A 23515-nucleotide genomic window follows, 5' to 3' on the forward strand; every position below is an offset into this window, starting at 1 on the left:
ACCAGGTGCAGCACCAAAGGCAGAGAGCCTTTTGGTCTTGGTGACAAAAATACAGGTTTAGACTGACATAAAGAAGTGCAGCAAGTGGCATTTTCTCCTTTATATTCTGTTTGTTGGAAATAGAACCACATGCACAACATCAGTGACACTTTGAATGTTTGCTGTTGAGTACAGATGTTTGCTGATGTATCCTCTTCTGCCAGATGTTAGTTTAAAAACTCTTACCATTAAAAAAACGAGCCATGAAATAATGTTTCCAATATTAAATAAAACTCCAGAATCGTTCCTTTAACTGAATTATTTTTTAAAGAATCTACGTGGACGGTGAAATGAGTTTTGAGGGAGATTAATGTGGTGCTGTGGAAAGAGCTGAAGTAAAGTTTGTATTTCTGCATGCTGCAGTACTGGAGAGATATTAGAGAAATAAATAAAACCAGTGGTGGTCAGTGTAATTGGGAGGAGGATAAAAAATGGAGCTGTTTGGAAAAGTTTGAAAATTGTATTATTCCTGTTAAAAAAGAGGCAGCTACTGAATGGAATGAGGGGCTAAAAAGCAAGACTTCAAGGGACTGGAAAAAACTCAAGAACTGCATGGAGCAAGCTCTGAAAGGTGATTTCTAAAGCTGGTGGCACCTGCCTGTTGACTTGTGCAGGAAAGATGAGCATCCTGAGACTCCCTAAGAACCAGGAATGATGTGGTGTTGATTCATCTCTTCCATTTTCAGGAAGGGCTGTATTTATATGGAAACAATGAATTTTCTTCCTGGGGTGCCACGTGTGACCTGCAGGCAGCTGCTTGTCTGGGAGGGGTGAGGGTTGGGATCAGGGCAGAATTTAGCTCAGAGCGTGTTTGGAGCAGGGCACCAAACCCCCAAGTCCTTGGGTGGGAAAGAACTGGAGAGAAAGGAAAGCAGAAGAACAGCTTTTTTATGTGTGTGAATTTTCTCTGTTCCTCACCCACGCAAACCATCCCTGCTGTAAGGTACGTGTGTTTCCAATTTCTGCTCCTGAAATTGGTTGTTACCTATTTGGAAGAATGCTTTATGTGGGTATGAAGTCAGATTTTGCTTCCATGAGAAGGGAATTATTTCAAAGGTCAAACCTGTTCTCATCTTGTGTGCAGCCTCACTTACGGCGTGAGGTCCACTCAGCCCCACAGCAGCAGCAGCAGCAGCCACAGCCTCCCTGTTACATCTCCTTTTTGGGCCATGGGCTGTCCTGAGAATCACAGCTTTTATTTCAAATTCATTCTGTTTTGATTTCAATTAGTTGAAATATAAATTAGAGTTAGCAGAATGCCTCTGACTTAGATTTTTGCCCTCTCATTTATGCTCCAGGCATTCTGCTTTAGGCAGCAGCTAAAATGGGATCCAAACTAAGAAAAAGCCCACAGGTCCTGACTCAAAACGCTGTTTTATGTTTAAAGGGAAAGGTTGAGTTAACAGTGCTTTGTAGTGATGCCTACTCAGCAGGGATGGTACATTGAAACTTGCAGCGTGTTTGGATCCTGCTCTGTAGTCATAAAGAAAGCAAAAGGATTGAGGTTCAATTTGAACTGAATGAGCAAATTTGTGGAATGCATAGTAAATTGTACCTGGAGACTTGAAAAGACCTGATTTCTCACTCTCTCGCTTTCTTCTTTTTTTTTTTTTTTTTTTTTTTTGGTACATGACTTCAAAAATGCAGCAGGACTCATTTCGAAAAATTTTAAGTTTCAGGTTTTTTACATGCAGTTGTAGCTTTGCATACATAAGCATTTTTGTATAGTTTGGACCTTCTGCTGCCTTTGGATACAACCTCGGTTCCAAAAGTGTTTGACAATTTCCTAGAGGAAAAAGGCTGCTGTTCTTCAGTGCTGCCCTGCCACTACACCTGCTCCCACACAGAATTTACAAACCACGGTGTACACAGGGAAATCTCAGTTTTACTCGCTCTGCCTCTGCTGTTTTTACAGTCCTGCTATTCAGGGCATAATTTTCTGATTCAGCCCAATTTGCATTGCTGCTATCTCTTTTTACAGCTATCTATTTCCAGCTATGCCTGCTCGCTGCATTAGCCTGTAAATGCAGACATCAACCTCTGGAACTTCCCAGAGATTGATTTTATGGGACTTAACTGGAAATAAAATGATACCAATAAAATCTTTTTCTTACTTTGCCTTGACAAACTGCAGGCACACTCTGCCATGCATCTTATGAAGGGTTCTCCTTTAGTCTGAGTGGTCCCATTTTGCTGGGGAAATGGGAAGAAGGGAATCCTGCTCATGGTGTGTGGCTATTGCAGGATCTGTAGCCCTGTAAATAAGGGACTATTGCTCTCAATTGGAGTCATAAACTCCTCCACTTTTTCCAAACACCCCCCCCATCCCCCAATTACCAGCACTTGCCATCATTTGAAAGGTGGTAGTAGAGCTCTAGCTGAACAAATCTGTTTTAAAAATGAGAGAGAAGGGTTTTTCCTCGGCTCTCATTTCTGGTGGGAGAGGAGGGGATGAAAAAGGATCTGCATCCAGCACTGCTGAGTTGGTGTTTGAACTGAGGAGTCCCTGTAAGATCTGTAGGAATTAGTTACAGAGGAAATAGGTGGAGAGAGGATGTGAAAGATACTGCCTCAGGAGAATGAGTCTTGTGACTATGAGCAAGTGGAAACCCTACCTTTTAATGGGGAATGCTGGAATCTGAGAACATCATGGCAGGGAGGTAAATGCTGGCAGCCTTCAGAAAGTGAATGATGCTGCCAGAAGTTATAGGGGAAGGGATAGGTTTGAGTAGAGTGCATAGCACAGGAAAACCATACAGGCTTGGGCACACAAACCCTTCTTCAAGAAAAGCCCTTTCTTTAATGAAACCTCTTTTTTCATACAAAACTCTTTACTTCTATGCTAATTATGCATCTTTCTTTTATGCTTTCTTTTCTTTTTCTCAGACCAAAGGTTATTTCCTCCCTTCTGTTTCAGATATCTTCAAAATACATTTATTAATCCTTGAGAAACAGTATTGTAGTCATTAATAAAGCAGTAGCTGTTTTCATAGTGTAATGAACTATCAGAAGCGCTCCAGTTTGCTGAGCTAAAGAAATGTGATATATAGGAAAATAGTAAAAGCATGGTGACATAGTTTTAGAGGAAAAGCATAGTGAGAGGTTGGGGATTATTTATTGATTTCCAGTGATTTTTCCTTGTCATATTTCCAACATTATCTCTGCACTAGAATATTTATTTTTTTGCTATTGCCATTTTCCTTTAAGAAATTCAAGATCAGGTGCTGTTAAGACTGCTGTTCCTTGAAAAACATGGACTTAGTTGAACTAGTGTACTTATGAGTAACAACATTCTTGATGGAGTGGAGCCCTTTAGAAATTGTGTTTAGTGGACAGTGTTGCTCTCGGGTACCTTCTTTTTATCCTTGTGCCTGGTAAATTGGTGAATGCTGCTACCAAGTTCCTTTCTAACACAGTCAGATGTGAACAAAAAAATCCAGACAACAGCTTTGGAACTCTTTCAAGAATCCTTTAATGTCGATGGGAATTCCTTATTGATTTCAGAGGGAAAATTCTGCAGTGGTGACCAGTGTTACCTCACTTGATTTAAACCCTGGAGTGGGCATTGTGTTCCCAGCCTGGATTTCAGACCTGATGGAGGTGCTGGTGCCTGTGGTTTCTGAGCACACCTGGCAGAGCCCAACCCCAGCTCCACAGCAGAGTCCATTCCTACACAATTCCTGCCTGCTGCCTGTTCCCTGATGTCTGAGCTGGTTTCCCTTTAAAGCTTGGTTTTGAACTCTGATCACTTGAAATGTAAGATGTAGACCCAAAATCAATCCTGCTGTAGTGCCTTTCTAATCAGCTGGCCTCTGGCTTGCATTTTGCAATAGCCTGCAGGGATTTTGTGCAGCAAGGCTCTGAGTGGGCTTGTGCCTTTCAGCAGAGAACATGTACATGGAGGGGAGAGCACCTGCTGATTAATCTCCAATGTCCTTCCCAAAATTGGCTCCCTTCATCACCTCTCTTGTGTCTGCCACCAAGTACATGAAAATAGTCTCATTAGACACGTGGGGAGGTCTGTGCAAGGAGCCAGCTGAATTCATCTTTTCAGCAGGACAATGAAATATGTGATATTATCAACATCTGAACTATTTACATCCTACTGCTCCATCATTTCAGAGTACTGGATTTGGCTAAATTGTCCAATTCTGAGTGCATATAGACTTATTGCCACTGGAGAGAGGGAAGCTGAAGTGTTGAGAATGCTCTTTTCTGAAAGTCTCGTGAAAACTCATAGTTTTAAACTGCTGTCTAAAATTTAGATCCTGTGGTGGCACATCTTGATCAAAGTGATCCTAGTATGAGAGATTAGCACTTAGTTACCTATCAGGAGCTCCCTGCACTTTCTAAAGAGGAGGATTGCTAGGCAGGAGCATGATCCTTTCATGGATCTACCTCATCAGCTCCCACAAGGAGTAAATTCCTTTCTCTGCTTGCATTGGGTAAAAGTCCTGAGCATGTTTTCATGGCGCACAAAAATGACAAGTCTTTAAATCAAACAGGTTATTAAAATAATCTGTAGATCTGCTGCCTTCAGAATGACTTGTTCAGTGGATATAACACCCCTGTGCAGCTACTGCAGGTGCATCCACTGACAACACAGGCTGTTCCAAGTCCAAATGGCTTTACTGGGTCTCTTTGGGTGACTCGCAGTGAAACCTGCGAGCCTGGAAATCAAATCAGTGCTGGGTTATTGACATGTGGGGACTTGAAGGCAGCGTAAGTGCATGTTTGAGCAACCACAGGGACAAACATCCTGACAAGGATTTTTGAATGTTTGATATAAAATGTACTGGACCGAGGGCACCATGCATGAGCTGGATTCACTGTCATCCAAAATACCTTATCAGCATTATGGCATTTTACCAGACAGTCATATTTAATATGTTTTTCCACAGCTTATCCTTGCTTACATGGTCCCTTTGTTGGCTTTCCCTCTGAACCACAGTGACATCTCCAAATGAGCTGAATTATTATTTTTTTTTTGTTTCTTCCCCTCCAGCAGCAGCCATTCCATTTTGTGAATTACTTAATCTGAAACCAAAGCTCAAGGAAAACCCTTGTGATCACAGCACAGGTCACGTAGGAGCCCTCAGCTGCTCATTTAGGGACAAATAGTAAGTAGCAGGTTACGAAAATGCTCAGCAGGGAGAAACTTGTTTGTGGAAGGAAGTTATTTTACAAGAATGACAGCACACCTGTGCTTGCTGCTCACCCACTTGTACATGAAAACAAGCACAAATTGGAACTGATGGCCCAAGAATCTGCTGAAAACTGTAGATCCTAAAGTTCTGTGCATTCTTGCTTTTGACAATTAATTTGTTTGTGAATTGGGAATTGTGAGCTGGGAAGGAGCTCCCGAGGAAGCTCCTGAGATGATGCTCAGTCTGTTGCTGCTGAAGCAATGGGAATTTTGTAGAACAAAGTGGTGAAAGGAGGTGTTCACAAAAAAAAGGGGAAGATCTTGTGCTGAGGGTTCATCTCACTGTGCCTTGGTTCCTCCTCTCTCTCCACAGTCTTTATTTTCACATAGGCTTTCAGTCAGGTTGTTGCAGGAAACCATCTGCATCATTTTGTAGTTCAAATCATGGGGTACAATCAAATCATCCCCTTGGCTGAAGGGGGACAGAAGTTCCAGCCAAACCAGATGGATTTTACTCTCACCTACGTGGGATTTACTTTTTATCACCTTATTACCTTTTCCTTTCCTGGTGGCACTTCCTGCTCTTCAATGTTTTAGATTGGGGCTAGCAGCACATCTTTTTGGGCTGGACATTCTGATTTTGATGGCTTTTTTTTTTATTGTGCCTTTGCCAGCATAAAGTCTGTGTCTCTACCTGTTAGGCTGTAAGATAGAAATTATATTCAAAATTAAGCTGATCGTCCATTTGAATGGGCACGTTTTAAAATCTAGCTGCTGCCTGTTTGTGCCAGCTTGCTCCTTTCTTCCTTCTCCATCCTAGCAGAGATGCTGCATTCAATATTTGAATCCAGTTTTCAGAATAATTTCAGAGCAATTACAATTAAAAAAACAGACTTTTACTTGAGGAAAAACAAGGTGATGTCACAAGAGAGTGTGAAACTATTATGAGTTATTCTCTATGTTTCATTTTACAGGTACAATGCCTCCTGAGGCATCTGTGAAGTGGCAGGTTAAAGGAAGGACCAGGGATATACAAATATTTTTGTCTTCACTTGATCTGTTTCCAGTGTCTTGTCACAGCTCTGCTCTATGGTCAATATTTATGTAGAAACTCTTCATCCTTCAACTTTGGTGCCAGTACCTGATGAAACCAGCTGGGATTAGAAGGACTTTAACTGGCTGGCTTTACATTAGCCATGATGATGCCTTGGGTTTTAGCTTTTATATTTTTCAGAATCTCTGCTGCTTAGTGTGTAACTCTGAAGCTTCATGTTAGGTGTTAGTAAGTTCTCTTCACAGGGTAGCCAGACAAAACAATTCCTTCCTAGCTGGAGAATCAGGGACAACTGGTACCCAAAAAGCAGAAACAACAGCGAGGGGAAGGGGGCAAGGCAGGGGCTGAGACTTCATAGCCTGGGGCTGAGGTTGGATAATTGACCCCAGTATGTAGATGAACCAAAACTTATAAAAGTGTAAAAACTCGTGACCAGGATCCATCTCGGATTTGATTGGGGTGCAGCCCTGGCCAGGCTCTTGCACTGCCCAAGGTGGATCCTTTCAATAAATACCAGTTTGATCCCTTTTACTCTGTCCAGTCTCTGCTCCAGGTCAGCCTTTCCAGCCAAAAGTGAGAAAGAGATACTCTGATCACAGCAATACCCTGGCAGTTCCACAGACTGACAGGCTGGTTCCCATTTAGTCTCCCAGCCCCCTCCATCCCCACACTCCCCAGTACAAATGAGAAAGCCAGGGAAGCTGGAGCATCCTGATTTTCCAGATGCCAGTGCTCCCGATCCTCCCAGGGAGCTGCAGGCAGATCTGATCCCAGCTGCTTTTGGCTCCTTTGGCTTGTGCAAGGCTGAGCCAGGAGGTGGCTGCTTCCCCTGGAGCAACACTGCCTTCCAGACTGGCCCATAAACACAGGAGCTGCCTCAACCCCCCGAGCTAGCAAGGAACAAAAATTGTGACAAACCCATGTTAATATGCCAAGAGTTGTCCAGGCCACTGGGGCATGTATTGGCAGAGCTGCAAAGCAGAGAATGGAGTTTGAAGTGCTTGCAGTTATTTACAAAAATCACATTGTTCTACCAAATAAATTACTTCATGGTGCTTTTATATAGAAAACAAGACAGGGGACAGGTCCTAGGCTGCCTTCCCTGAGACATCCTGACCGTAGTCCAGCTCTCCTGCAGGTTCTGAATAGCAAACCAGGCATGGGTGAGGAGGAAATGGAAGAATATCCATTAAGGAAAGAGATTCAGAGACACTTTCTTCTTCTCCAATTTTGAATGGCAATGTTTCCCACAGATTTTCTTGTTCTTTGATTGTAGAATGTGATTTCAAAGTTGAATGAAATGTCCTTGGTGGTTGAGATATCTCCCTCTCTTTTGATTCAGCAGGCCCATCTAAGGCTGAGGTTTACCAGTTCTACCTGCAAACTTTTAGTGCAGCTTGAAATCTCACCCTTTCCAAATCTGTCAAAACCATTTTTAGAGAGAAGGGGTAAAAATGGCTTTGCAGCTGGTTTTAATGTGTTTCTGAGCCATAGATCTGATACATGATTTCTTGTTAATATACAATCCCAGCAGTTCTCTCCCAACATAACTCAATTTTTTTTTTCTCCCATGAGACGTGCTTTTGGTACTAACCCACAGCATTAAAATCTCCTGTCCTGTGGCATTTTTACCCATTGCTCTTTTGTTACCATATGCATGTGTCTGATTGACAGAATTACTAATCCATTATAATCATATTTTCGTAATTAGTCCCACTGAGCCTTCGATGGCTGCATGCAAGCATAGGTAAACTGCAGCCTGCCACAATATGTTTTTACTTACTGACAGCTCAGTGTCTGCTTAGTTCCTGCCACAGTTATTAGAGATGCCTTTTGTTTTTCCTTTCACTCTTTCTTTCTCTTCTTTTTTAAAATTTCCAAGTCTCTGTTGATGTAGACTCTTTGATGATTACAAAAAATCTCAATTATCAACTTCTAATCTTTAAGAATATCAGGAAATATTGGAACTTGAAAGTCAGTTTTGAATAAAAACACATGGAAATGCATCAATTATTCACCAGGCAAAGCCTGAGCAGACATAGATGCCAATATCTGTTTGCCTGATGGAGGAAAAGTTGCCAAAGCTTTCTGATTTGTCTTTTTGCATCTTTCACATCTCTGTGTTATGGTTGTGTTCTACGTGGCATGAGGTCTTGTGGCCATCCAGCCTTTTCCAGTCTTGGATGACTTTGAGGCATCAGCCTGGCACCTCATTCCAGGTTTGGTTCTGCCACTGGTCATGGATGAGTCTCTGGGAAGAAAGGGCATGGGGAGAGCTCAGCAGAATGCCTCTGAAAGGCTCTTGAGCAGCAATCTCTGTCCTACCCACTCTCCCTGGAGCTCCTGCCATTCCTTGTCCCACTCTGGACATCGCAACCATTCTGGACTACTTTGTGACTTCAGGGCTGGTCTCAACAAATTTCTGAAATTCACCTTATTTCTAGCAAGATTAGAGTAAATCCTGGATACATTTGAAGTATTATATCTAAATTTAAAAGAGAGAACAAAAAGTATTTAAGAACACCCAAACAAGATAATAAAAAAAATCTGCTAAAGGTAATGGCTTGGGTTGGCCATAATTGTAACTATTCAGAATATTCTAGCAATCACTTAAACAAAAGATTTGCAAAAGTTCATCTCATTTCAGTCTGCCCTTACATTTCTACACTCTGTGCCAAACCTTTTGCCCAACAACTCCAGAGCTTCAGACATTAAACCTGAGCACCTTATCTGCCTTGTGAGTTCTCGATTAGGATGGAGGGCTGCAATCCCCCGGCAGCGAGAAGTGAGACATCCCATGCATTCTCTGATAGAAAGATAAATCACTGCTGCAGGGATTGTCAGGAGTTACCTGACTGCAGAAACTGAGGTCCAGAGGGGAGCAGCCAGGGCTTTACATGTGAAAATCAGCCACCTTCTTAATTACTGCTATCATTAATCATCTGTGTGTGTCATAAGCTCTCATCTGATCACACAGTGGATGGGTCCTATGGCAGCAAAGGTAACTTAGAAGACTCTGTGTTTTGAAGAAGAGGGGGGAAAAAACCTGCACAGCTGCAGCTGGGAGAGAGGAGTAAGAGAAAGGCTTAACCCATGAGCCTTTCATTTTATTTTCTCTCCCCTGTCCAACTGAGGAAGGGAGAGATCGAGTGACTTTGAAGGGCACCAAGAGTCCAGCCAGGGTCATATCATCACAGTTTTACATTTTTATTGCTTAACTAGTGTGCTTTATGAGGGTGGCCTTAGGGTCTGAGGGAGACAGAAGCATCTCTGGGCTGTGTCTGGCCAGCACCTTGTCTGTGAATCGGGACAGATGGAACACAAAACCAAAAATAAAATTTTCCTCTCCAGCACTTTGTGGCTGGAGTACATCCAGAAGGATTTGGGCTGATGATCTGGTAATACAGCTTTTTGTATGCTGGGAGCTCCAGCTGTAACACTGCGAGAGATTTTAGAAGTAAAAGGTCTGCTGGCTCTGATCTCAGAATCCATATGCCTGTTGTATGGCTTTCTGTGCCTTTATGACCTGGTTTTTGCCTTTTGGCCTCGCTGTGACACAGTGCTTGCGTTTGCAGTCACCAGAGGTCTCTATAACAGATTGTGTGGCCTGCCAGCCCCACAGTTACCAGTCTTTGTTCTGGTATATATTTGAAATATATTTATTATGCCCAATACAGACTGGCTGGCATAGTTTTTAATTTAAATTTCAAAAAGAGCAAGAAACAGTGGATATTCCTGTATCTCAAGAAACTCTTGAAAACTGTGAGGGAATGGAATGGAATGGAATGGAATGGAATGGAATGGAATGGAATGGAATGGAATGGAATGGAATGGAATGGAATGGAATGGAATGGAGAGCTTTGGCTTTTTGACATGGGGTGCCTTGCAGTTGCAAAGATGTCTTGAAGTATGAAAAGGTTAGGATTTACATAAGCTGTGCCAGGAACTTCTCTGGTGCTGATCTCATTACTGCAGAAGATGAGCTGATGCTCTGCAGGGGCAGTACATGGCCAAGAACTGTAAAATGGTATTGAAGCAATAGGAAAGCAGCATCCTGGCTTTTCTAGTAGAAGTCGTAGGTGAATGTTGGTTAACTAAGCCTGTGGTGGTGTTTGATGGAAAACTCAGGCTTGCAGTCTTTCATGAATAAATTCATTAGCAAACCCTTTAAAAAGGTCTAACTCAATTTTCCTTTCCATTACCCCCAAAACAGATTCTAGCAGAGAGCCAGTTAAGAAGAGCAAGGAGGGCAGAACCTGATCAGAACCTACCAGTATGTTTTGTCCCTGTCTGATGGGAGGTGAGGCTGTGCACGGGACAGGACACAACTGTGTCCTGTTCTGTCTGTACCTGCAGATCCAGAGCACAGGGAAGGGCTGCTCAGGGAACAGATTCCACCCTCGTTCTCTCTCCAATCCTATGTGGGGACGTGATGTAAGACCAGGATTGAAGGTTTGAGCTGACAGATCTGTTCCTTTTCAGCAGTACTAATATGTTTGGGAGAAAAGAACCAGTATGTTTTTGTATTGTTCATTGTCATAGACTTCCAGGCAGAGTAGGAGATCAACTTATTTTCAGTGCCTGGAGTCAGGACTCTCTTATCTATATAGATACAGATACAGGCTCACAGCAGAGAATTCTCCATGAAGAAAAAAGTGGACATGCTGCTTGTCACAAAGAGTATTTCCATGGGCTGTGGGCATGCAGGGGTGGGTATTCCTCTCTCTGGCCCCAAGGTTGTGGCAGCAAATCTTTCCACCTGCTGTGGGGAAGCCACGGATGGCTGATCTTTTGAGGAGAGTTCAGCACAGGGTTATATCAGGAGGTCTGTTAGGTACTGAATAATGTATCCTGGCAGCAGGCTTTCCGTCAGTGACACAAATGTGGCATTTGCCTGCATCATGTCTTTTTTCATCCACTTCCCTCAGATCAAGGAGGCTTAAAATCTCTCTGGTGTTTTGGATGACTGGTCATCTGTGGAAAGGGGGCCAGCTGAAGGTGAAATGGCTGAGACAGTTGCATCAAAACACCCTCAGAGGAACAAACAGATCCCAAATGTGAGCATGGTCCTTTCTGCCACAACTCACATGATGTGCAGCCATGGAGTGAAACACTCCAGGAAGTAAAAGCAACAGTCATGACACTGATAATTGTTTGAGGACTTTGAGGAACACCTGCCTGGCGTGGCCGTATGGCTCTCTGTGAAAATACTCAGGGTTACTATAGACTTTACAGAGTTAGGACTACAACTTGAAATGCCACAGGGAAAATAACTCTTATTTTTGGTGAGCTTGCCACATAACATATTGGGGAGCCTAGTAAATAAGAGGTTTATTCTCAGGTTGAGAAAAAGCTCCGGAAGGGGAAGATGTACAACCAAAATACCCTGTGCATGTGTAATTTATGCATAAATAAATTCAGTGCTTGCCAGTCCCTCAGAGAATTCTAGGTACTTTATAAATCTTGACTTAAGTAATATAGATAAATAATATTTCTGTACCAGAGGCAATGAAATTTTGTTCTTGGTAAAATTAGGTCAGCATCAGGATTTTGCATGGTTCAGCCCACCACCTTTTGGTGAAACTTCAGGAAAGGAGATTTCTCAGTCCTGTCTTCAGGGCAGCTGGCCTTGATGTCTACTGGGAAGGTCCTGCTGAGGACAACCTCAGAATCCATCCAGTCTTCTGTCTTCTGCAGAGAAAGGAAAAGGAATTGCTAACGTGGGGACTAATGGGAGTTTGGTTCTCACAAATCCTTAATTTGCAGCCCTCAGGCAGCCTACCCCAACTGTCAGCCTCAAGAGACATCCCTTGAAGTCTTTTCCCTTCTTTAAACACTATAAAGTCTTTCTTTCTACATGTCTCCCAGCAGGACTGGTGCCCTACCACTGTTCCCACCACTTTTCATAGAAAGTAAATCCTGATGCTAATAAATGTGAAAGGAAGAGCTCAGTGAATTTCTTCCTCTGGTGGTGATGTCAGGCCATCCTCCAGCTGGGTCCTCATCCCTCTGGGAAAGGATCACTTGTTTGGGGCACTCTGGAAAGCTCTGTGGGAAAACACCTCGTGTGGTTGTTTTCCTACCTGCCCCTCAGAACAGAACAGCACTGGGCTGCTCTGTCATGTGAGATGAGGAACAGAAAACAAACAGACAAACCAACTCCAGGTGATCCCATCAGAGGAAATCGATTGTGAATAACTTCCCAAAGTGGAGAATCTGAGCTGCGCGTTTGCCAGCCTGTCAGTTCATCTCCCACCCTCAGTGCCACGCTACCAAGCACTGAGTGCTGCTTCAATTTGCTTGATTTACACGTGCAGGAGGGAATGGGGGTGGAAAAGTAAGTATTTGCCTCTCCATCAAAGTGTGGGATCTGAGGAAGCAGAGGAGTGCACGGAGCAATTTTCAGAACCACAGCCTCTGTGGGGTAATTATGAGGAAGACCAAACACACTGCAGAAAGACTAATTGTAATAAATTGGCCAAGGAACTTAAAACTTTGGTTGTGCATTGCAGCAAAACAGGAATTAATTCCTGGGAGCAGATAAGCCCCAGGTTGGCAGAAGGCTGATGTAATTGGCTCTGGGTGCAATCAGACAGCTCTGGCAATTCAGTGCCTTGGCATTTGAGAGGGTGACTAAGGAATGAGAGCCTGCCCTGCCAGCCACAGCACTGGAACTGATGGGATTTGGTACATGTTAGAGCAACAAAGATCCTGCAGTGTGGCCTCTGGATGATCACAAAACAAGTGAGCAAATGTAGATAATCACCCAGCAAGAGTCATGGCAAAGGAAAGGCCAACGGGGCCTTAAGCTGGAAGAATCAAAATAAGGTCTAGATACAGGAAATGTGGGATTGCTGGCTGAAAAAATGAGAGTCCACCTGTTCTGGGAGGATTGCAGCCATCAGGCTTTGTCTTGTCCAGCTCTGACTAAAATAGATTAGCAAAAGGAAGCTGGAGCAGGGCTGGAGTCAGAACTCCCTTGTCTGTACAGGTGTATAGACATGTTGCTTGCTGTATAATGCAGTGTGTTTTGGGGTGGGATTTTTTGCTTTGTTTCATTTTGTTTGTTTGTATGTCCTATATTCTGTCCTTCCATGCCAAGAACAGGACTATACTCTGAAATAAGAAAGGTGGATTCATCGCTCAAAGTTTGCTAAAAAGATTGTACTTCAAGCAGTCTGAATTAGTTTCTTGCTGGGGAAGGTGATCTGGGGTAGCCCATACAATTTAAAACATTTTAAATGTTTTAGATTGTGGTGAAGATATAGGGTTTTTCATGCTTTACAAGCCCTGAAAGAATTAGATGTCACAACCATCTACAAGGGAACAATAATGGATGGACTGAATATGACAATTCACATTTGCCAATGGAGTAAAAGCATCTCTTGCACTGATACAGCCCTGCCCTGTGGGCTGCAGCTTCCTACTCAACTCCTGCCTCTCCTGAACCCCTGTATTTAGGTAGATCCCCTTACAGTAAACAGAGGCTCTGCTGATGCATGAAAGAGCTGGCAGTGGGATATACCAAGGTTTCCAGCCCTTCATATTAGTTGGCTAAAAAAAAATAAAAAAATTACAGAAATACAAACTGTGCATTTTATCCATTCTTTCTCTTATTCTACCTTTGGTAGTCTTCCTAGGGCCATCTGAAGCCTGCTTTGTTTCTTTGTGAATAATTTATTGCCCAGGGTCTGAAATGACAGATCTGTAGTTCTGCCATCTGTGTTTGCTCTCTGTGAAGCAGGATGCACTTTGTTCCTGGGATACTGGGTACACCCAGAGTAGTGTAACACTCCAAGTGGGAGCTGCAGGGTGAGGAGATGCAGAAGAGGAGTCACACAGGAGTTAAATGGCTCAAGAAAGTCAGCATTTACACCTTGCATAGGTAAAGGACAGGCTGTGTGAGCATTACAGGGAACGTCCTGTTAATACCCACGGCGGTGTCAAAATTTTCTACAAGTCCTGTGTTGCATTTTGCACATTAAATGGGCTGCACTGATAAAAGCTCCTGTGTCCTGAGACCCTGGTAGCTGCTCATGTGCTGGGCTGGGTTCTTCTCTCCTGGCTGGCACCTGCAAAAGGCATTTTGAATCTTGGTAGCTGGGGTTGGTTGGTCTCTTTATCACTGATTTGTTTATCACAAAAAATTGTGAATAATTTGCCTCTGGGTAACATCTGGTTATTTGTGCCTGGTACCTGATGCTTGTTTGTACAGTATCTGTGTTGGAGGTGCTGACTTCCTGCTCTTCATATGCATATATTGTATACATGCATTTGTTTCAGAAGGGGCCTCAGGAAATAATATTTGGAATGGATGTATTATTTCTAAACTTGTCCTGATTAACTCTGAGGAGAATGCAGGAGAATAGGGACCCAGCCAAGGAACAATAGAGACAATTCCATTAACTGCACTGGTTTCATGGGAGAAGAGTGAACCTCTGAGTCTGTTTTCAAGGGGTCATGCAGATTCTCATTTCATTTTTATCTGCAAAGCAAAGGCCAGTTATTCCACTTGAGCTGCTACATCGGGAGCACAACTTAGAGAAATCCTGCAGGACTGCTGCACAAGACCTCTCAATTTCCCTGTCCAGATGGTGTCTGTGCAGGGTGGGACTCTGTCCTGTCTAGACCCCCAAGCAGCTCTGTGCTGGAGGGATGTCACTGCTCTCCTGGCACTGTGCTGCTGGATGCTGTTCCTGGAGACCTGTACTCCTGCAGCTCACACACAATGTCCACAGACTCCAAACATTGCTTTTCCCTTCCCTCCTGCTATTGCTGAGCTAACAGAAGGGTGCACTAATCTGGTGTGCAGATGTCTGGGTTGCCTGAGAAGAGCTTTTCACCCTCAGTAGTTCAGAAATGTATTTGTAATAAGATATGTGACAAACTGTTATAATCTGACAGTTCTTCACAATCGTTGAAAAATACCAATAGCATGTGTTCCAAAAAAGAAAAAAGTAAGTTTTCTGTGGTCCAGTAACTTTCCAGACTACTCAGTGGTATGAAATTACCAGCACAAAATGCTTCCTTATATAAAACAGTGGGAACTTCTCTGTTATAAGTATATTTACAATGTGTATCTCCTGGGTAGTTGTTAAATGCATGAACATTACACTGGCATTTCCTCTTTAAACATTGTCATTTTATTGCTTTATCAATCTAGAGGAGAGCAGAAATTATCCTTTAATTACTATGAATGTAATAGCATTGGTTATACAGCATTTTAGTTTCCACACAGCAGGACTGAGCTTAGTCCTATCATGCATCATTGATTCATCTTTTCATCCTGGAGTGCTGAGTCTTTCCTAAGTCTTTGCTAAAACAGGTAAAGGGCTGTAAGTTGATGCTCAGGATACCTTAGTCAAAAATAATCAAAATGGGACTACTGGGAGGAATGGGCAAGGTGGGTTGTGCTGCTATTTTGGTATGCTGATTCTGAGAAGGAGAGGAAAGCATGGGAATAAAAAACCTGTCGTTATCAAAACACAACACTGTAACACGGAGAGGTGGAGTAATTTATCTTTAAGTAACAGGCTGACCTATTCAGAACTGTAATTTTAAATGTAAGACTAACCTTTGAAAATAGATCAAGTGATATAAATTATTAAGGAACAGACATTTGTCAGATAGATGGTCTCTATTAGTAATTTTATGCATGAATGGTTATCTTCAAAGGTAGTGTTGCTGTCTGCTGAGAAAGAGAGTGCAAAAGAAGGTTACCTTAAACTGATGTGTAAGACTGACTTTTAATCAGTTCTGTTCTAATCCAGTAAAAAGAAAAGCTATCCAGACTGTGTAACTTCTGAATTTCTTTCCTAGTAGAAGAAAGAAACTCCTGGTCATGTTCCTAAACTATTTCCCAGTAGCTTTTAGGATCAAACAGGTTGGCATGTTCCCTGTTTGAGAATGGCTGCTCCCACACTGGTGCCACTGGGATGTCCCAGCCCTTGGGCAGAGCAGAGCTGGTACCCAGGGACCCCTGATGGGGAGCAAAGCCTGCTCTGGGCCTCTGCTCCTTCCAAGGGCTGGCTTTGAATCGTGTCTGCAGAGGAAAGCTGCAGGTCCTTTCTTTTCCCTGCCAGGAATCAAAAGGAATGTTTGATGATGGATTAGTATCTGTTACTTTGATGCTGTTTGGTTCATATTTTGGACTTGGAAAGGGAGCAGGAAAAGGGAGAGTCGGAGCTATTTGTGGAAGATACTTTTCTACCATCTGATCACTCTGCCTTTGTTTTTGCTTTCCCAAATTTCTCTTTTCATGAGTTTCCCTCTGCTTTATTTGCTTGTTTATTTTATATGCAAACTACTTCCATGCCCTTGTGAACTTGTGATCCAAGTACTGCAGAGCACTTAATGTGAAACTAAATTTGACTTCTTTTGAGAAGCTGTTGGAGGGAGACTGCAGCCATAAACTTGCTTTTCCCCATCCTCCATTCTTTGCATATCTTTGGCATGGAAAAGTAAGAGAGCAAGCTTAAATTTGAGCTATGCCCTCCTAGCCTGTTTGCTCCTGCAGACAAATGCAATTTCACATTTTTTTTACTGTTTTTTCTTCCATCTGCAGCTTTTTTAAGTCTTGTCTTCTAGTCACAGGAGCTGCTATTGCTTGACTTTTGAATGGGATATTGATGGAGGGAATTACAGCTTTTCCTCCACCCTGCAGTCACTCTGAATCCTGTAACACTTCAGGAGAAGTTGTGTGCACCCTGTTAAATGGGACTTTTACCCCAGAGATCCCTGCACTGATGATTTTGCACAGTGGCCCAACCATTGTCTTGCTTCTACGGCAGAATATAATGTATTTAATCTCTTCTGACACCTTTATTCACTCAAAAGTTGAACTGGGGCTAATCTACACTCTTTGGTGTCTGAAATTCTCCTAGACCTGAATTTAGGCCCCAAGACTGTGATTTCCAAGGGTATTGGAATTTATGACCCTTTTGACAATATCTAAGAGATTTATTTTCCGAATCCTATTTTATTCAACTCCACTTGAGCAATTGACAGGGAAAAATTGAAATATAAACAATTACTCTGGTGTGCGTAATCTTACTGACTTCTCTCTTTTCCTCTTTTATCTTCATCTAACTCATTGCTGTGCCAGGATGAATGGTTTATGGTTAAAGCACTGCACTGGGATGCAAATGATGCAAGCTTAAATTTCCAGATATGTCAAAGGCTTCCTCTATGACTACAATTGATATTTCTGTGATCTCTGCATGTACAAAAAGGTATCTAAAAATATGACCTTCTCTCACATTCTTTTTGTCTGTTTTAGCATTCAAAACCAGACTCTGGATGTTGGAACCCCCTCCACTTTGTTTCTTTGAACGAAATGCCTCCTGCTTGTGTTGAAGTGATACAGGTTAACACTTTGAACAAGAGAAGAAAAAAAAAAAAAAGATAAGCATTTGGTGTACTAATTTCAGGAGCAACTGTTTCCAGCAGCCTGGAACCTTTCTGCAGTATATTGATGTTTCAATTTGTACAGAGTAGCAGCTGCCCTTAATGATAAAGAAAAGCAAGTGCTCTGCTCTGTGAGGATTTGACATGGCAGCAGTAGTCTGGTGGAATGTGACATGACAACTCGAAGTAATGATATGTAGATACGATGCCACGGATATGTCACAAAATAACACAAATTACTAAAAATTATGGAAAGAGAAAACAGCTTCAGAGCAAAAATATTGAGACAAAAAATTGTCACTTATCACATCTGAAGGGAATATGGCAGGTTGTAATTCCTGCTAGAAACAGTTTAGTTTAAATTGTCCTTTATAATTGGAATTTTGCAAATCAACACAGTCATTAGTAGACTCCAAACTTGTCATGTACAAAAGAAATATGTTTTTACAGCATCTGCAATGCTTTTTAATGTAAACTCTTGTGACTGTGGACACGTGTGGCCATGCTTAGGAGCCCGTGAAGGCTTTGCACATAGTTATGAGCAGTGAACTCCAGGGGACAGGCTGTAGAGCAAAATGGTGCTGCAGGTTCAGGCCCCACTCCACACATTTCAGAGGATTTATTTCAGGTAGCTGTAGCATGAGTGGTGTGCTGGAGGGCAGTATGTGAGCTCCTGGACTGTATCTTCCAGTCTAATTTTATCCCAGGACAAAATGAGGTGCTCCAACAGAGGCTGTGGTAGGAACCAAAGCCCAGGAAAAGGAGATAACCACGAGAGTATTTTGGAAAGCACACCCTGCTCCACAGGAAAGCACTGACACATGTCCAAAGACATCTGGGCTCTCTGAATTCTTCCAAAAGATGAACCAAATTGTTTATTCAATCAAATTAATCCTGCTGGAGGTAAGAGAATTATCATTGTGCTGATTAGAATTGGATCAGTGGCTGATCCTTTTATCCAGGAGCTACCTTCATCCGATTGGGCTTTACTGGTTCAAAGAAAATGGAAATTGTTCTGAATCATCTCTGATGATGGGTAATGGAAAAGCCAAAGCCTGACCTCTTTGTATAATTTCCACTACAAATAATGTCAGTGTGATTCCTTGGATACTGAGCTGGACACAATTATACCAATATCTATTCTGAATTTCCTGCTTCCCTTCCTGCTCTCTTCAGCCTCCACTTTTTGTAAGAGGAGAGATTGTGTTTCACTCTTCTGTGAAGGCTTCTGCTGAACAAAAGCAGTTGACTCTGAGAGTCATCCCTTGACATCAAACCCTTAGACTTTTCAAAGTATTGCTCAGGGTTTTAGATGTGAGTTTCCTATTGAATTTAATTGGAGCTGTGCAGCTGCACCAAAGCTTTCAGGATGCACACCCTGAAATATTCATGTTGCCTTTCTCATTTTCCTTTCTCTCAGTCACGTTTTTTAAAGGTTTAAAGCAGTGGCTTCCACTTGTAGGTGCAAATTTGTGCTTGCATAGCCTGTGAAGACATTAGCATTTAGACACTGAGAATCCTTGATTTGTATGCACCAGTCACTTGGTAAACAGCTGAAGTGGTTGCATTTATGCTGTCAGTTAATTCTGGCTGCTAAGATGGATTCCAGTTTTTGAAAGTCAGGTCCTATCAGGTCTCTGCTCTCCCATTGCTTGTGTGTAGGATGATTTTGATTCCAGCCTTTTCACGTTCCCCATGTTTAGGCAGAAGATTCCAGTTACTGGTTGGTTTCCTCTCAGGTTTGCAGGATCCCAAAGGTTGCTTTCCTTCCAGAAGCAGAACATGACACAAGACAGAAGTAGGGTGCTAAAATATGGACATATTCCCTCAGTTTGTGTAGCACCCCGGAATAGAAGGTCTGGGGACAAGACCTGCCTTTCTGAGATGGATTTGTTCAGTGTCTGAGAATGTCAGAATATCCTGAGTGGGAAGGGACCCACAAGGGTCACTGAGCCCAGCTCCAGACCCTGCACAGACACCCCAACAATCCAACCTTGTACCTGAGAGCATTATCCAAATGATCCTGGAACTCTGGCAGCTTTTGGGCTTTGGCCATGGGGAGCCTGGTCAGTCCCTCTTTTCCTGGAGGGTTTGTGAATTCTAGGCATTAGGGCATTACAATGTAATAAGGAGGATTTATATTAATGTAGATGATATCACTAATTTTAGAGCCACACATGCAGTAGGTATTTATCCCAGAGGAATCTCATCTTCAGAAATTATTTCAGAAATAATTGCACTTCCTTCTTTACACTTAAATATAGACTTTTCGAAATTTGCCCTAATTTTATTTCCAGTCTTACCCATCTCTGAAGGTGGCTTACCATGGAAGAGTTCCTAATTGCTCAACTGCAAAGCAAGTCTGCTAAAAATGCTGTCTGCTAAAAGAAGTGGGAGTATTTCTGTTTATAGGGAAAATAGCAGAAGTGCAGCTTTTCAGTCTCTTGCCTTTGCACCCATACACTCTGTAGCCTTGATTCAGTAATTCAGTGATCCTGTTGTTGCCTCGACCTGCCTGTCGGCAAAATGGGTACAGGGGTAGATGTAAGAATAATCAAGGGAAAAACTGACTTTTTCGTGGCACTCACCTTTTTCCAGAGCTGCGGATATTCCAAGCATGTGAGCTCCTGTGCCTCATAATTTCCTGCTTGTTGCTGTACTGATGAACTGACCACATGCGTGGCCCTAATCTCTTGCAAACACAGACTGAAATGCATTATCTTGAAATACCATGAAGGCAGGCTGGCTGATAAGCAGAAAATCAGAGATCTGATCACTCATTTGTTTGTAATTGCAGATCCACACCCAAAATTAATGTTTCTGGGCTGATTTGAAGCAAGCAGAAGCCAAGGGAATTAGGAGAACTTGTTGTACTTGGGTTTATGGTCGTCCAGTTTTGTAAAATCTCTTGCATGAACAGACTTTGGAAATACTGCTTTATCCTTCAGCCTGGGAAAGATTTGCTTCATCAGCAAGGTGCTGCTGTTTTAGCTGCCTCCCTTTCTAATTGAATTTGGAATATAACAGAATCATTGCTAGCAGCACTGCAAACCTTCCCAATTTACTCTGGATAATTTTCTCTCGCTGCTGCAGGGTTTTTGCATCGTGTTGGGAATACCCAGGCTAAAATGCAAATGGTGACATTGAATTGCTGAGCTCTCTGCAACAGCCGACAAGATCTGAGAACATTCTTTGTGTCTATCTCCAACTGCTTCTGATTTCACTTGTTGCCATGTGTTTAGATTGGCAATTGTTTTGTAATAGCTAGACCCGTAGTGTTAATATCCTGCTTTGATAATAGCACTCTTCAGGAATATTAATGAGTGGCTTTTGTATGTGGCCTCTTTAAAACCTTCCACTGCTGGTATGGTCTTTTTAAATTTTTTTTTTTAATGGTGAAAGAGCGCTGCTGAAGGCCCCTTGGGTAAATAGTGTTTAAAGCAGTCCATGCATTTTAATTAGCAAAGAAATACGTAGATAAGGATGAAAGATTTGTTTTCCTCAGGCAAACCATAAGAACATCAGGCCCACAGGTAGCTTGGTTTAACTCCTGAGAGATTACATTTCTATCTCTTCATCTTAATCTTAAAAATGCCATTCTGATACAAGCAGTACAAATTAAGGCAAGATAAAGGTGTCTTCTCTGCTGGAGGTTTAAGGTCCTTTATTCTGAATGTTACTAAGGTTTCCTATTCTGGAGGGGTAAAGAAAAGCAAGACTAGAACATGCAAACTGCAACATAATCTGTGTATGAAACTGTATTTCTGTGTGCACAGGGAGTTCAAATTAATGATTGGTCATAGAAGTGGGTAAGCTGTCTTTTCTAGTCATGAACCAGTGGAATCATGATGCATATTTGTATGTTTTAATTATTAAAGACCAATTTTCTCTGCTAGTAAGCTTTCGGTAGAAGATGCGTGTCTGGTCCTCACCTTTGCTGTGCAGCCACAGGCTGGTCATTTAACACCCTGAAGTGGGTTTTGTTTTTAAGCTTCAGGTGCTTAACCTCTTTGAGGAGGTTAAATGCCTAACCCTTGGCTACACAGCATTTTTATGAGCACTCCTGTGGTGCCAAGGGGGGATGTTTTGATGGGAGGGTAACAACAGCTCAGGGAGGCAGGATTGTTTCAGAGCCTCCATCAGCCTGGTCACTCCAAACAAAGGTTACTGCTTCCTTCTCAGGGAGAGGAACTTAACCACTGAAAGGAGATGAAGCCATCCATAGAAAAGACATTTTGCTGTGATTTTGGCTGCTGCAGCACTCCCTCTCCCTGAGGGTATGGAGATTGCTGTGTTTAGAGGTCAGCCAGGGGTGTTGCTGCTGGAGAATGTCAGGAGGACAAGGATGCTGCTGCCCGTGCAGGGTTCCTCATGGGGCTGCAGCTCATTTCCACATATTCTCTAGTTTTCTAATGAGGGCATCGGCTCAGCAGCAAGCAAACCTACATGGAATGGCTGATAGCAAGTGGAAGGAGCACAGACTGATCAGGGGCACCAGAGGGCCTGCTGGTCCCCAGGGAGAAGGCTGAGCCACGGATGCTGCTCCTTCCTCTTTCTTCTCTCTTCCAGAATCAGCTGGACTTGCCCACACAGAGCAAGTGAATGACTGAAAGATAATGCTGAGGTGTTTCTAAATGCCTGCCTAGAGACCAGCTCAGCCCAGGAAAAGATACTTGTCAGGCTGGAGATAAAGGAACCTGTTGTATTTTGCAGTGTTCATTGTGCAGGAGCTGGTCTTAAAAGGTGTCTGGTCCTGTGCTGTGACAGACAGTGCATAGACCCAGCACTGCCCATCGTGTTTTGCCTCAGGAGGAGACTAAACATGCCACAGACTTCTCTGAGATCCTGTGAGACCAGAAAGGAAACTCCTGCAGAGTTGTTGTGTGTTATCCAACAAAGCAAAATATTTCTGAAAGGCAACGTTGCCAAGTGCATGTAAGATTGATTTGATTTCCAGGCTTAAAACAGATTCTCTACTATTCCTGAGCCCAAGACCCAAATGGGAAAGGGATGGTGTCTGCACCCAAGGTTGAGCACTGACCTAGGTAGCCTCTGGGTTGCTCTAATTAATCTCTCCCCTGATTTAGGATATTCAGAGCAAGCAGGGCAGGCTGGCAGCCAAAATCGCTTGGTCTGTGCTGGCTGAGGGTGCCACATGCAGGTGGGATCTGCAGCTCTGGCTCCCAGAGCCCTTGCTGTGCTGATGCCATCCAAACATGGAAGCCCAGAGGTGGGAAGGGCCAGCTTTAAATGAAATGCTTTGAAAAATGTGTGCCATAACTGTGCATGACTATGGCACATGGAGGGGTAGGTTTGTCAGAGAGAGCACAAGGTGGAAGAGCCTTCCACTTATTCAGCAGAAGCCTTTTCTGTAGAAGCCGTTTAATGGTCATTTTTTTGTGGTCTTTTGAGAAATAAGTCAGTGCTGTCTCCAACCTAATTACCAGTGTAAAAGACAATTTATCACTTACCGAAGCTTTGATTGCTTTTTCAGCCTTCAATGGCCTCTTGGTTGGTAAGTGGAATTGTGTACAAGATTGGCATTTTTTAAGGGAAAGTTTCAAGGAAAAAGAAAGAAAAGAAATAAAGTAAGGACCCAAAACCTCAACTTACAATTCTGTGCTTTACTGTCTGCATGATCTTTTTATTTTTTTTTTTAATGTAAGCTTATGGTATTTTGCATTTAGAAATCAGAAAAAAAAAAAGCCTCATTTAAGAATTCTATGTCTAGGTTCATATTTTTTAACAATGTTGCCCCTGAGAATGAAGATGCAGTTTCCCATAGCCTAAAATGCAAGAGTCAGCAGGAGAAATAGCTCACTTGAAAAATATCCGAGACATAATTACTAATTAATGTACAAGAAAAAGAT

General features: G+C 42.6%; 1 long non-coding RNA gene across 1 annotated transcript; it reads right to left on the reverse strand.

Annotated features, from left to right (window-relative positions):
* Positions 1-3494: 3494 nt before the first annotated feature.
* On the reverse strand, positions 3495-20335 carry LOC134049665 (uncharacterized). The gene is made up of 3 exons (XR_009933626.1): positions 20234-20335; positions 11740-11930; positions 3495-8490 (listed from the first exon to the last, which is right to left on the reverse strand). It is a non-coding gene; the product is annotated as an uncharacterized LOC134049665 (long non-coding RNA).
* Between the last annotated feature and the right edge of the window lie 3180 nt (positions 20336-23515).

The sequence above is a fragment of the Cinclus cinclus genome, chromosome 14 (assembly GCF_963662255.1).
Source record: "Cinclus cinclus chromosome 14, bCinCin1.1, whole genome shotgun sequence".
In the NCBI taxonomy this organism is placed as follows: domain Eukaryota; kingdom Metazoa; phylum Chordata; class Aves; order Passeriformes; family Cinclidae; genus Cinclus; species Cinclus cinclus.